The sequence below is a fragment of the Capra hircus genome (assembly GCF_001704415.2).
Source record: "Capra hircus breed San Clemente chromosome X unlocalized genomic scaffold, ASM170441v1, whole genome shotgun sequence".
Lineage (NCBI taxonomy): Eukaryota > Metazoa > Chordata > Mammalia > Artiodactyla > Bovidae > Capra > Capra hircus.
This window is the reverse complement of record NW_017189517.1, coordinates 45,019,338-45,034,457: the sequence shown is the minus strand read 5'-3', so window position 1 is coordinate 45,034,457 and position 15,120 is coordinate 45,019,338.

The following is a 15,120-nucleotide window of genomic DNA, read 5'->3' as shown; positions in this document are numbered from 1 at the left end:
AAAATAATTTTACAACCCATTTAGTTGCTTGACTGTTGATTGCAGACCTACTCTGCATCCAAGCTTGTTGTGCCGGTCTGCTGTGGAAATAGCAAAGACATATTCAAACAGTCTCTATGCCTGAAATACTTAGAATCCTGTTGGTGAGACAAGGTGGACACTTAATTATGGACTCAACTTGGTATTCAAGACCATCCATGGTATAATCTTCAATAGGACTTTTCTGCCTATGTTTTTTTCACTCCTTCCCCCTTCACCTACCCTCAACTCCCAGCAGACTGAATGATTCCCCTTTCTCTGACTAGACTTTACCTTTCCCACCTCTATGGCTTTCCTCACCATTTCCCCAACATTCACTCTTCAAGTGAAAAAGTGAAAGTGTAGTCACTCACTCATGTCCTGCTCTTTGTGACCCCATGGACTGTAGCCCGTCAGGCTCCTCTGTCCATGGAATTCTCCAGGCAGGAATACTGGAGTGCGTCTCTATGCCCTCCTCCAGGGGGTCTCCCCGACCTAGGGATTGAACTTGAGTCTCCTGCATTGCAGGAAGATTCTTTACTTTCTGAGGCACCAAGAAAGCCCCATATCTTCCAGGCTTATTTCAGATACAAATTCCTTCATGAAGACTTGCTGCCTGAACATACATACCACTCCCATCTGTGAAGTGAAGTGAAAGTCGCTCAGTCGTGTCCGACTCTTTGCAACCCCACAGACTGTACAGTCCATGGGATTCTCCAGGCCAGAATACTGCAGTGGGTAGCCTATTCCTTCTCCAGGGGATCTTCCCAACCCAGGGATCGAACCAGTGTCTCCTACATTGCAGGCGGATTCTTTACCAACTGAGCTATCAGGGAAGCCCTACACCACTCCCATCTACTTGCCCTCAAACCCAGTGCTATTTCTTTCCCCTTGTCCCTCTGCTATTGCACTTAATTTTTCGTGTTATAGCTGTCTCATTATCTTATCTCCACCACCCACGAGATTTGGAGTCCTGAAAGTAGAAACACTGTTTAGCTCTATCTCCTCCAGTACTTAGTACTTAGCAAGAGACAAAATAGCTATTTATCTGAATTAAAAATGAATGCAAGATTTTGTGGCCATCTGCGAAAATGTATAGTCCAGGTAAGAATGTGGGAAACAATATAGCTCTTTTTCTCGGAAGTTTGATAAAAATATATATTCCTGTAAAATGAACCACTTGGCCAAAAGTTTAACCACTAAAGTAACATTTACTGTATGTTCGTCACTCTGCATAATGTGTTTTTCATATATGTAAAAGCACATTATTTAGTCAAAACTATCCTATTAAATTTCCCTAGTAATTCCTAAGGGCTGCCAGCTGCTCATTAAATCTTGATTTTCTGTCAGGAGGAATTAATAATCTTGCCTTTGAGTGAATTTAGAAGCAATGAGGGATTGAGCAGAAGTATTTGAATACCCTCTCGGTGGTAAATTGGATATCCAATTTTCAACTTAGTCTTAATAGGAAAAAAAAAGAATCAATTGAATTCAGAAGCTGTTTTTTCCTTTTTAATTTTTCCCCCTTTTTAACTGAGTTAAAATGGGAGGGTATAGTTCTTTCTCAATAGAGGGAAGGAGGAATCTAATTTCATTCACTTTGAGAGGTTTCTCAAATTCCAACGAGCCTTAATATATGGACAATCTATATAGCTAAGTCTATAAGGTGATCCTCTGGAAAGCAGAGGAAAATTCAGTACAATAACACAAAAATTGATCTGCATGAGATTTAAATAGTATTTATTCAACAAGCCAAAACGTCCCTCTCTTCCCTCCTCCCAAATGAATTTTGTCATGTACTGATACTAACCCTTAATGAAGTCACAACTTAGTTTCTAAAAGCAAGCTACCCTATTATTATCATAGAGATTTAACATACATCAAGCTAATAAAATACAGCTCTTCATTTTTAGTTTCAGCTACACATCTTACATGACCTCAGATTAAGTGTTCATTAAAATTGCAAAAGGTTAAGAGACACTGATAAATAGGCTTAAAACGTTGTGGGTTTCCCCCCACCCCGTCACTCTTTTTTTCTAACCAAAGTTGCATCATGTACCATCCAGCAGTACATTTAACTGTCATAAGGCTGCTGATCAAAGATGTCCATCCACTAGGCAGGACAGAATTACATTCACATTCTCAGTGAAGCAGTAAGGTGGAGAGTGTATTTCTATCTGACCTCGTGTGTGTCACTCACTTCCGCTTTTTTTTCAACCAGGCCAACAGTTGACTTGAAGCTAACTTTTTTCATACAGTTAGAGGAAGGGGTAGCAGACACCAAATTATCTCTGTTTGCAACTCCAGTTCTCAGCATTTCAATATAGATGTGGTTCACGGTCATGACACTGATTATACTTACATGAAAGAATGAGGTCAAACTGTGAGGACTGCAATCAGGAAGAGCTGAATGCCCATGGACACCACCTCCTTTCTCTCTGCTTTCCCTACTCTTGCTAGGGATCAAAGGTATTTCACTTCTCAGACCAATGGGAAAATTTTACAAGAAATTGTCTTCTGTCTTGCTCAGGTACATTGCTTTTCTAGCTCAATTCTGCTTGGGGTGTGGCAGGTTTTCTCTGGTTAAGTTGACTAGGCCTATTCTTCTAGCTTTTGCAGTTGCAGAGCAAGAAAAGTATAAATGTCAACAAGCAGAACAAGATGAGTATAACAAGTAGAAAGAAGCCAGGGGATGAAGGTCAAAACCTAGTTAATCACCTGTGTAGATAATTGAGCATTATTAGCAAATCCCTAAGCTTTTGCCTCAAAAGATGTGGAAGCGTGACCAGCATGCCTCTTACTTTGCATAGGTGCTGTTCTGTGAATTTCTACCCAAGCCTGTGCTTTTAAAATCAGCCTCAGATTAGATGCTTGATAACCCTTCTTCTTAGAAGTCACTCTGACTTCAGCATCTCCTTTGAGGTGGCTTCAGGTGCCTCATTTCAGTTTCCAACATTCCAACCTTTGCTCCCACACAACTAACATTTTTTGTACTGATCTGAGGCAAGAACTATCAATCATGTAATCCTCAAAGAATCTTTACAGGATAAATATCATTATCCTCATTTTATAGATGAAGCATTTGAGGCACAGAGAAGTTAAGGGAGCTGCCAAAGGTTATGCAACCACTAAATGATAGGAATTGATCTCGGTTCTGCCTGATTCAAAATCCTCTGGTCTTCACATTGCTCCATTTTGCCTCCCTATTTAAGAATTTATTTATATTTGTTCTTCACATATATCTATCCTATGGGAACTAAGTTGCAGCAAGTTTAGCATCAGTTCTTGTGAGCTAGTCTGGGCTCAGCAGTGCTGATGGAAATACTCCAGTGGCCATTGTGATAGATCTAAGTTCAAACCCATATTCTAATGCCTGGCAACAGAAGCTACTCTCTTCTAGGGAAAAGAACAGAACTGAGGATGCCAGAATGCTTTGTGCAATCCATATCCAAACTCCCTAATCATTCATTCATTCATCTTTTATCAGTTTTACCCCACACCTTCCCACACAATTTTGGATAGACACAAGATTTTAAGTTTTTTAAAAATAATTGTATTTATTTTTTGGCTGTACTGGTTCTTCATTGCTTCCCAGGCTTTCCTTTAGTTATGGAGAGCAGGGGCTGTTCTCTAGTTGTAGTTCGCAGGCTGCTTGTGGTGGTGGCTTCTCTTGTTGTGCAGCACAGGCACTAGGGCGCACGGGCTTCAGTAATTGCAGCACGTGGACCCAGCAGTTGTGGTTCCAGAGCTTTGGGGCACTGGCTCAGTAGTTGTCGTGTGCGGGCTTCATTGCTCCAAGGCATGTGGGATCTTCCTGAATCAGGGATCGAACTCGTGTCTCCTGCGTTGGCAGGTGGATTCTTCACCACTGGGCTACCAGGGAAGCCCTTAAGGTTGTGTTTAATCTGGAGAATTTGTTCCTGTCTTCTTTTCTGATTTCTTGGCCCTACAAGTGGCCCACAACAGTATGACTCACTCTCTGTGACTCTCCTTGAGGTACCTTGTTATGAGTTCTCATTTTTGTGCTTCTATTTTGGAATATGCTCTAAAGAGCATGGGTGGCATTTGGCTGGAAAGCATGACATGCCAGGAAGACATGGCTTACAGATGTAATCATGAAATGGCACCAGTATTCAATGATATGCCCTAGTTTTCTAATCAAATATAAAAATTATACCAGTATTGAGGAGTGAATACAAGCCCATGTGTGCATGTTTAATCGCTCAGTCGTGTCCGACTCTGTGTGACCCCATGGACTGTAGCCTGCCAGGCTCCTCTGTCCCTAGGATTCTCCAGGCAAGAATACTGGAGTGGGTTGCCATGCCCTCCTCCAGGGGATCTTCCCGACCCAGGGATCGAACCTATGTCTCCTGAATTGCAAGTGGATTCTTTACTGCTGAGCCACCAGGGAAGCCCAAACACAAGCCCACTTCTATCCAAAGTTGACAATGCCTTTACAACAAAGTGTAATATTTTGCTCATTTCTTGTGAAATATTTTTTTTTGCACATGCCATATATATATTTTTTGTATATGTTCTGTGCAAGATGACACCTTGAAAAGAAAAAATATATCTAAAAAAGACTAATGTAACTTGGTCTTCTGGCTCATGGTTTGATTGAACTAGTTGACCAAGATGACTCTAAAACTTTATAATGTTTGAAAGTTTTTTCTTGTCACAATAAGAACTTGAAACATGTCCAAGCAAAGCACTACTACTGTTTCACTACAAAGTGAAATAAGTGAATTCATATATTTGTTATTTTTTAAAAGATTTTTGGAATTTTGCTCAGTTAGTGTATTAAAGCCTACATGGAGAAATCTGCCTATTTATATAATGACAGAGAGTTTCCCAAGTGCTGGGAAAATATTTTATTTAAATTTTTGAAAACACCTTTCACATTTTTATTTTTCAACTTGCTTTCTTTTTGATTTGTTTGATTTTATTCACCTATGATCTAATTTGTAAATAGGCTGACTTGCTAAATGACTTCAGTCTTTGGATTTAATTTACGTAAAGTGGATCTTAGAAATTAAAGTTTCAGGGTAAAATTTATCTTTCAGGTCTTCTTGCCTAGTGTATATTTAAATTTAGAAATAACCTAACATGCACATAAACACGTTCAAAATATTCTGTAGCTTTTAAAAAATATTTTTAACTTTGAAATAATTTTAGGCTTACAAGGAAGTCACAAAGAAACCAAAAATAGTCCAAGGATGTTCATATACCCTCTTCCCATATTGCCCAAATATTAATATTTAATCAAATCTGCTTTATCATTTTCTCTTTTTAGATACAAACATGCACAATATGCATCATTTTTCTCTGAATGTTTGAGACTAAATTGTTACATGATGCTCCTTCACCTTTAAATACTTAAATGTGTTTTTTCCAAACTGAACATTCTTTTATGTAACAGTAAATTTATCAGCATCAGTAAGTCAACATTGATAAAACACTAATTCATAGACTTTATTCAGATTTCATCAGTTCTCTAATATCTTTTATAGCAAAAGAAAAAGATTACAGATCATATATTACATTTAAAGTCTTCTTAGCCCCCTTTAATCTAGAATGGTTCCCATGACAAAAATGTCTAACCTAAACCTAACTGTGAGGAAACACCGAACAAGTTCACATTCCATAAAGTAATTTACCTGCGCTTTTCAGAAATACTGTATTTTTTCGGTTATGGCACAGCTCTAGGGCAGTACATATGCATCTTTTCCTTTTTAATTTCCTCTAAGAAAGTAGAAAAACTCGAAATAATACCTAAGTGTGTTTTCAAATCGTTATCTTTGAATGTCAAAGAAAAACACTTAAACACTCAAATTTTTATTTAAACAGAATGGCCATTTCAAAAAGTAGTATTATCTAAGAAGTTAAGGAAACTCTGGCTTTCATATACAGACTTCAGACAACTGCTCGTTCATTGTGAGCTGAACTGTTCATTGTTCAGCTGCTGAGTTGTCCATTCTGAGCTCCACGGGCTTTTGAACTGAGGCCATTGTGCTGCTTGCTGAGTAGTTTTGTCTCTCACATTCAGCCTCACAACCCTCTCCCACTACCATACATGCGACATAGCCACTCTACCGTGAGCCCAAAAATCTAGAAAAGAGATCTAAATGGCATGTGAAGTTCTTAAGAATACTTCCTCTAAAGAAGGAAAGTGAAGCGAAGTGAAAGTTGCTCAGTCGTGTCCGACTCTTTGCGCCCCCAGGGACTGAATTCTCCAGGCCAGAATCCTGGAGTGGGGAGCCTTTCCTTTCTCCAGGGGATCTTCCCCACCCAGGGATCGAACCCAGGTCTCCCGCATTGCAGGCAGATTCTTTACCAGCTGAGCCACAAGGCAAGCCCCTAAAGAAGGAAAGATAAGAGCAATTGGGAAGATTTATCTCCCCCAAAAGACCTCCTCTGTCAATTCAGACTGCATGTAAACAAGCTCTTCCTATAAAACACAAGCATCTATTACTGTCATATTTTATATCTCCATATTATTAATAATTACTCCACTCTGACTACTGTCTAGGTTGTGAGTGAACAGAATATTTTGTTGAGGTGCAGGGAGAATGGGAGAAGCACTATAGAGCAAGGGTCACTTGGTGAGAAGGTTAGGGTTAGCAGCGAGAGCGCCCCTTTGGGACCTTAGGCTAGGGAATAAGGAGAAGCAATGGGGACCCTGTGCACCCACTGAGAAGCAGAGAGGGAGTGCCTAAAAATAAATAGAAGGCCGCCCACTTTGCAGTTTTGCCTGGTAACACCAATTCAGTCAGCCCAAGCCTCATTTTAAGTTTGAAACATCACAAGTGATGAGAAATTAGATCAGTAACACTTCCTGGTTATTGTTTGATTGTATGAATTTTGAAACTAGTATTTGCATTGTTATGATTCAGTGAAACATGTGTCATGGTGGTTTATTTTTATTTTATTTTTTTGTCAATAATTTGTTTAATCCAGAGGCTATTTTCAGAAGACCCTAGGTAGATTTCTCACTCTGGTTATTTCCAAAGCGTAGAGTCTACATATACCTTCCTTCCTAAAGATTTTTTTTTTAATTCCTATTTTCCATCTCCCCATTCTTTAGAAATGGCATTGTGAAGTTAAAAACCAACAAATTATAGCATGAAGTCTGGAAAATGAGTCACATGGCCCATAATTATGTATGAAAACATTTCTGACTTATGATTTGTGAAATTAGCACTGACTCAGCTAATGATCATGAAAAGTGTATACTTAGGCTTGTTAAGACTTGCAAAAGTCTAGTTTTAGTCCACAGCAGTGTGACCTTGATCTAGTCACTAAGGGTCTCTAGACATCGTAATCTTACTGAGGTATTTTGTTTGTACATACCTAGAGAAGAGAATGTGAAAAGTTTACATGAAAAATTAGGAAATCAACATTGGAAATAAATAGATAATAAATTAAATCAACAATTAATACAGCTTCAATTTAATAGTGAACTTCCAAATGAATATAAACATAACATTCAGGACTAAATTATATTTGAGAATACCTACTCTAAGGAATAGGTATTGGGGCTTCCCTGGTGGCTCAGATGGTAAAGGGTCTGCCTGCAATGCGGGACACCCAGGTTCGATTCCTGGGTCGGGAAGATCCGCTGGAGAAGGAAATGGCAATCCATTCCAGCACTCTTGCCTGGAAAATCCCATGGATGGAGGAGCCTGATAGGCTACAGTCCATGGGGTTGCAAAGAGTCGGACACGACTGAGCAACTTCACTTTCACTCTAAGGAATAGGTTTTTATGCTCTGGAACCATCACCTCAAAAAATAGCATCTAATCAATTTTACTCTAAACAATTTTCTTTCTGAAAGTATAAATTTCTTTCCCATAAGATAAAGTAAAAAAAACAAATATCAAGATAGCTAGAGTTATTCTTTGTTTGTATGTTTGTTTTAATGTAAGCCACCATGGTCTTCCCTGGTGGGTCAGCAGTAAAGAATCTGCCTGCAATGTGGGAGACACAGTTGTCTTGATCCCTGGTTCAGGAAGATCCCCTGGAAAAGGAAATGCCAACCCACTCCAGTATTCTTGCCTGGAGAATTCCCAAGGATAGAGGAACCTGGTGGGCTATAGTCCATGAGGTCGCAAAACAATTGGGCATGACTTGGAAACTAAACAACACCATATAGAAAAGCAATATTTGAGTTTCTATCTGAACAACCCGCCAAAATAAGAACTTCTAAATTATAGAATTTTGACTAACTTTGTAATAGTTATTGACTTCTTAATCATTACTGTGTGTATTCATTTACTAGGGTTTCTGTAACAAATATTGGGTTGGCCAAAAAGTAAGTTTATATTTTTGGGTAGCTTACACAATGGAAATTTACTTCTCACAGTTCTGGGGGTTAGAAATCCAAGGTCGGGTCATTGGCATGTTTGATTTCTTCTGTGGCTTCTTGCCTTGCAGATGGCTGCCATCTTGCTGTGTCCTCACGTGGTCATTTGTTTGTGTTATCTGTCATAATTTCCTTTTCTTATAAGGACACCAGTCATACTGGATTAGGGCCCACCCTAACAACCCCATTTTAATTTAATTACTTCTTTAAAGGCCCTCTCTCCAAATACAGTCACATTCTGTGGCGCTAGGAGTTAGAACTTCAACATAGGAATTTGGAGGGATATAATTCAGCTCATAACACTATGTTCCTTTCTTAAATAATGAATCTAGATTTATAGTATTCTTACTACTGTTTTGTGCACTGAATGTATTTTAATTTTGATAATATAGTTGCCTAGCATATGTATCATTGGAGAAGGAAATGGCAACCCTCTCCAATGTTCTTGCCTGGAGAATCCCAGGGATGGGAGAATCTGGTGGGCTTCTGTCTATGGGGTCGCACAGAGTCGGAGACGACTGAAGCAACTTAGCAGCAGCAGCAGCATATGTATCAGCTTATCATCATATGCCAAGGATGTGAAATTTATTGCTTCAAAATACATCCTAATTAAGATAATAAAATATTCACAATATTCTCATAGCATTTTTTTTTCTCCTTGTTAAACATAGCAGAATTGGATGTTATTCACATATCACAGATCAACCAATAAACCAGGCATTTTTACCATACCTGTGTTGATAAGGATTTTTTTTTTGCATGGCAATGATAAATGTTATTGCCTTCAACTTCTAACACTCCTATAATTGCAAACACAATAGGCTTTTTACAAGGGATATTATATATATATATAATATATTATATATATAATATATATATATATGCAGCAGTTGTTTAAACCTGAAATAGAAAAATTAAAGAGGGAACATATTCAAATCCATTGTGGCCTAGTGCTGTAACACAATATTGCAATATTTGACAGTTCACTGAAGCCTCAACTCTATTCTACCTAACTTTAAAAAACTTTATGTAATGAGTAGTCAAAAAGAAAAAAAAAGATTGGGAAAATATAAAGGTAAAAAGAGTTTTAAGAAAGTATGATAAAGCATAAGGCCTAACTCAAAGTATATGTAATAGATGATATTTTGGGTATGTATCCTGATAGTTCCTACTTAATAACTGACTTTCCATCTTGGTACCTCCATTTTCTCATTTGATATGATGATGAACAGAATAATAATTTCTATGAAGCATTTAGCACAGAGACTGGCATAGACTAAATTCTCAACAATCTCTAGTTATATACTGCTGTGTATGTATGCATGTGGGGTCTTGCCATGATCTGCCTGCCAATGCAGGAGACTTGAGAGACGCAGGTTTGATCCGTGGGTTGGGAAGGTACCCTGGAGGAAGTCATGGCAACCCACTTCAGTATTCTTGCCTGAAGAGAGTACTCTTGCCATGGACAGAGAAGCCTGGCGGGCTATAGTCCATGGGGTCACAGAGAGTCATACACTGTTGAAGCAGCTTAGCACACGCGCATGTGTATACATGTATATGTGAGAAAAAAGAAAGTGAAACTGTTAGTTGCTCAGTTGTATCTGACTCTTTGTGATTTCATGGACTGTAGCCACCAGGCAACTCTGTCCATGGAATTCTCCAGGCTAGAATACTCGAGTGTGTAGCCATTCCCTTCTCCAGGGGATCTTCCTGACCCAGGGATCAAACCCGAATCCCCTGTATTGCAGGTGGATTCTTTACCATCTGAGAAACCAGGGAAGCCTCTTATATGTATATGTGCCTATGTATATGTATACTTGTATATACACACAAGTATTATACATATTATGTATGTGAATACATAAATATTAGAACTCATCTTCATATTCGTCAGCCTCCCTTTGATATACTACTGGAGTGTACATACCTCAATTACAGGCTAGTCTTCCTGTCATGGTGGAAACTAGCAAAGACATAACTGGTGATGTCAGTCTCAAATGGTAAGCCTTCTGTAAGCAGACATATAGATCCATAGCAGCATGCCTAGTAATGCCCTCAGGCACAACTTCTAGCCTAGAGAATTGTGGTGCAGAATCTAAGTACCCCCTTCCACGTTTCTCAGTATCTTGATGCATAGAAAGCTTTGTAAAGGTCCTTAAGTTACTTTTTTTTTTTTTTTTGGTCTTCATGTGGCCTTTATAATTAACTCATTTTTAACTTCTCAAAGATTACAAAGATTACATCCCCCACTCAAAAAATCCAGCAGTACCTGCTAGAAGCTTTCTTATACCTTAAACACTAAGTAAATCATAAAGTTCAATGGGATACTGAAACTAACCCATAATCCAAGAAACAGAGAAAGGCTAAAGAGGTTCCCTCCTCTGGAACCAAGGTAGTCTAGAAGGCCCAGAAATCAGTGAAAGCCAGGATGGATAGTGGTTACTGCTTGGACTACAGAGAAGAGGCTCCCTGGATTTGAATCCCAGCTGTGCAGCTCAGTAGTTGTATGATATAGGTAAATTGTTTGACTTCTTTGTGTTACATTTTCCTCCTCTATAATCTGGAGATAATCAAATTACCTACTTTACAGAGTTCCACAGTTAAGTAAATGTATATTTGTAACATGCTTAAAATAGTTGCCTCCCCCCCAAAAAATAGATCCCAGCACAAAGTGATAACACTTACCCTAAGTATGTGCAATGTAAATAAAATCAAATAACGACTGACCCCTCCTAGCTATTTAAAATGGTGGCCCCAAACCTTATCTGTTCCACACTGTTCCAGACCAAGAGCCACTATACATCTATTAGAGATCTCCCAGTAAGGCACCTGTAGGTCTCTCAGCATTTGTGCTGGGGTTTGTCAGCAGACAGAAGAGTATAAATTGGTCTCAGCCAAGGCCTTCCTGAAGAAGCTTAAAAAAATAAAAAACCAACCAGGCTGGTGAATGGAACTTCCCTGGTGATCCAGTGGTTCAGATTCCACATTTCCAACACAGAGGGCATGGGTTCTATCCCTTGTCAGGAAAATAAGATACCACATGCCACGTGTTATGGCCAAAACATTAGATTAAAAAAATATAAAAAAAAACAGGCTGGAACGTTTGGTATGTCTTTGATACTTTATAATCTGTGTCTAGCATCTGCATCAATTGTGCATGTCTCTTTTCTCAGCTTACACTCTGCACTGTGTCTATTTTAACTTCAACCAGTCCCTGGAAGAGAGGAAGAATGTAGATATCACTGAATTCTAATATTTCTTTATGATGATAGCTCTAGAGCCAACAAAGAAACAGTTGCCTGTCCATTGGCTGCAAACTGGATCTTCAGAAAAGCAATTGTATGGCAACTTTTATGAAATGCAGTCTTCCTTTACCTTCAGTTTTGTGTTTTATTTCTCTCTATGGTTTTTAAGTGAGAGAGATAAGAAGAGAGATCTAGATACAAAGGTGAGAGTTTAAATATTTTTACAGAGACATCATTGTAATGAATGTGATGGACTATAGTTGTAAATAGGGTGAGTGGGAAAATGCCTTATTAAGACAATTAGAAACAGAGATGAAGAAATGGACTTCAGATAAAAAACTGGAAATTAATACCAGCATAGGAAAAAGATAGTAAGGTGGAAAAGGAGTTTTTTAATGAAAAAAAATGAAGAAAAGGTGATGTTATTTTTATTTTAAATAAGACTGTGTCTCAAAGCATTTCATAAATAATAAAGTTTTCTGTGACTATAGAAGATAGTTATGTTTATATAACAACTACGTTAATGGAATGGCTAGAGAAGTGACATTTTTAACTGGCTTTGTATGCAGATCTACCGCGTGCATTACTGTAACTTTTGTTCTAAACTTCCCCTAAAATAGGTTTTATGAGCAATAGCAGTAATAGCAATAGTCCTCGTGACTCTACCATTAAACTATAGACTTGGAAACAGTCACATGATTATTCCAGCGCTATATGGCCCATTTTAGAGCACCGAACACCAGCCAAATCTCCAAAGGGAATATCCTACAACAGAGAAGCAATTTCATTGGATGAATCATGATCCCAAATATTTCAGCTGTGGCTTTGAGGTCTCTGCTCTGTTCCCAGTGGATATGATGGTAAAGAGAAAAAGTTAGCTTTCCATGGGCTTTGTGTCTGCTCCCTTCTTTCCAGCCAGAATCCTCTTTAAACATGTATGGAAGTTGTAAAGGGACTCTCCATAGGCTTACTGAAACTTGTAGTTGGAAGAGAAGAATAGATGCTTTGGAGAATTTATTGGACAGAGATCCTCTACTGAGTAAAAGAATCTCCTCTGTTAGGTCATTCTGGAGTGGGTTTCAATAAAAATATATTGGATGCTGTATTAGTTTTCTGGGCTTCCCAGCTGACAATAGTGGTAAAGAACACACCTACCAATGTATGAGACATAAGAGATGCAAGTTCAGTCCCTGGATCGAAGAGTCCCTGGAAGAGGGCATGACAACCCACTCCAGTATTCTTGCCTGGAGAATCCCCTGGACAGAGAAGCCTGGCAGGCTATAGTCCATAGGGTCACAAAGAGTCAGACGCAACTTAGCATTCATGCAGATATTAGTTTCCTAAGACTGCCATAATGTATTACCACCAACTAGGTGGCTTAAAACTACAGGTTTATTCTCTCAGAGTTCTAGAGACTAGAAATACAAAATCAAGGTATAGACAAGGTTGATTCCACTGGAAATCAACTATTTAACTTACATGCAGAGTGCATCATGAGAAACACTGGGCCAGAAGAAGCACAAGCTGGAATCAAGATTGCCGGGAGAAATATCAATAACCTCAGATATGCAGATGACACCACTGTTATGGCAGAAAGTGAAGAGCAACTAAAAAGCCTCTTGATAAAAGTGAAAAAGTTGGCTTAAAGCTCAACATTCAGCAAACAAAGATCATGCCATCTGGTCCCATCACTTCATGGGAAATAGATGGGGAAACAGTGGAAACAATATCAGACTTTATTTTTGGGGGCTCCAAAATCACTGCAGATGCTGATTGCAGCCATGAAATTAAAGACGTTTAGTCCTTGGAAGAAAAGTTATGACCAACCTAGATAGCATATTCAAAAGCACAGACATTACTTTGCCAACAAATGTCCGTCTAGTCAAGGCTATGGTTTTTCCTGTGGTCATGTATGGATGTGAGAGTTGGACTGTGAAGAAGGCTGAGCGCCGAAGAATTGATGCTTTTGAACTGTGGTGTTGGAGAAGACTCTTGAGAGTCCCTTGGACTGCAAGGAGATCCAACCAGTCCATTCTGAAGGAGAGCAGCCCTGGGATTTCTTTGGAAGGAATGATGCTAAAGCTGAAGCTCCAGTACTTTGGCCACCTCATGCGAAGAGTTGCCTCATTGGAAAAGACTCTGATGCTGGGAGGCATTGGGGGCAGGAGGAGAAGGGGACGACAGAGGATGGGATGGCTGGATGGCATCACGGACTCGATGGATGCGAGTCTGAGTGAACTCCGGGAGATGGTGATGAACAGGGAGGCCTGGCGTGCTGCGATTCATGGGGTCGCTAAGAGTCGGACACGACTGAGTGACTGAACTGACTGAACTAACTGATTCCAGTGCGGGTCACTGAAGAGAGAATCCACTGCATATCTCATCACTAGCATCTGGTGAAATGAAAGTGTTAGTTGCTCAGTCGTGTCTGACTCTTTTTGACCCTATGGACTGTAGCCTACCTGACTCCTCTGTCCACGGGACTTCCCAGGCAAGAATACTGGAGTAGGGATTCTTTCTCCAGGGGATCTTCCTGAGCCAGGGATCAAACCTGCATGTCCTACACTGCAGGCAGATTCTTTGCTGTCTGAGCCACCAGAGGAGCTAGCCGTTCCTTGGCTTGCAGCTGCATCATTCCACATTCTGCTTTTGTTGTCACATGGCCTTCTTCCCTCTCTGTGTCTTCTGAGTCTTTGTGTTGCCAAATTTCTCCTAATAAGGACACCAGTCATTGGTTATAAAGCTTACCCTAATCCAGTAGGACCTTATTTTTATTTGATTTCATCTGCAAAGAACTTATTTCCAATTAAGGTCACATTCACAGGTACCATAATTAGGACTACAGTATATCTTTTTGGAGGACACAATTCAGTCCACAACAGGTGCCTTCTTTGTGCCAGATAGATGCTTGATGCTGGGATAGAAAGATGAATAGCATGCGGTTTCTGCACTCAAAGACCTCATGCAAATGCTGGTAGACAGAAATATGTATTATCATAAGTAATATATGTCTCAACAAAATTTGCTGGGAACACAGAGAAATGGGTGACTACCATTGTCTTATTGTTGTTCAGTCACTAAGATGTGTCCAACCCTTTGCGACCCCATGGACTGCAGCATGCCAGGCTTCCCTGTCCTTCACTCTCTCCCTGAGTTTGCTCAAACTCATGTCCACTGAGTCGGTGATGCCCTCCAACCATCTCATCCTCTGTCGTCCCCTTCTCTTCCTGCCTTCAATCTTTCCCAGCATAAGGGTCTTTTCCAGTGAGTCAACTCTTCGCATCAGGTGGCCAAAGTATTGGAGCTTCAGCTTCAGGATCAATTCTTCCAATGAATATTCAGGGTTAATTTCCTTTAGGATTAACTGGTTTGATCTCCTTGACTAGAGAAGGAAATGGCAAACCAACTCAAATATTCTTGCCTTGAGAACCATTGTCTTAGATAACCAAAAAGCTTCTTTATGGAGCTGTCTTTGAGGCATGGGAAAACAGATAT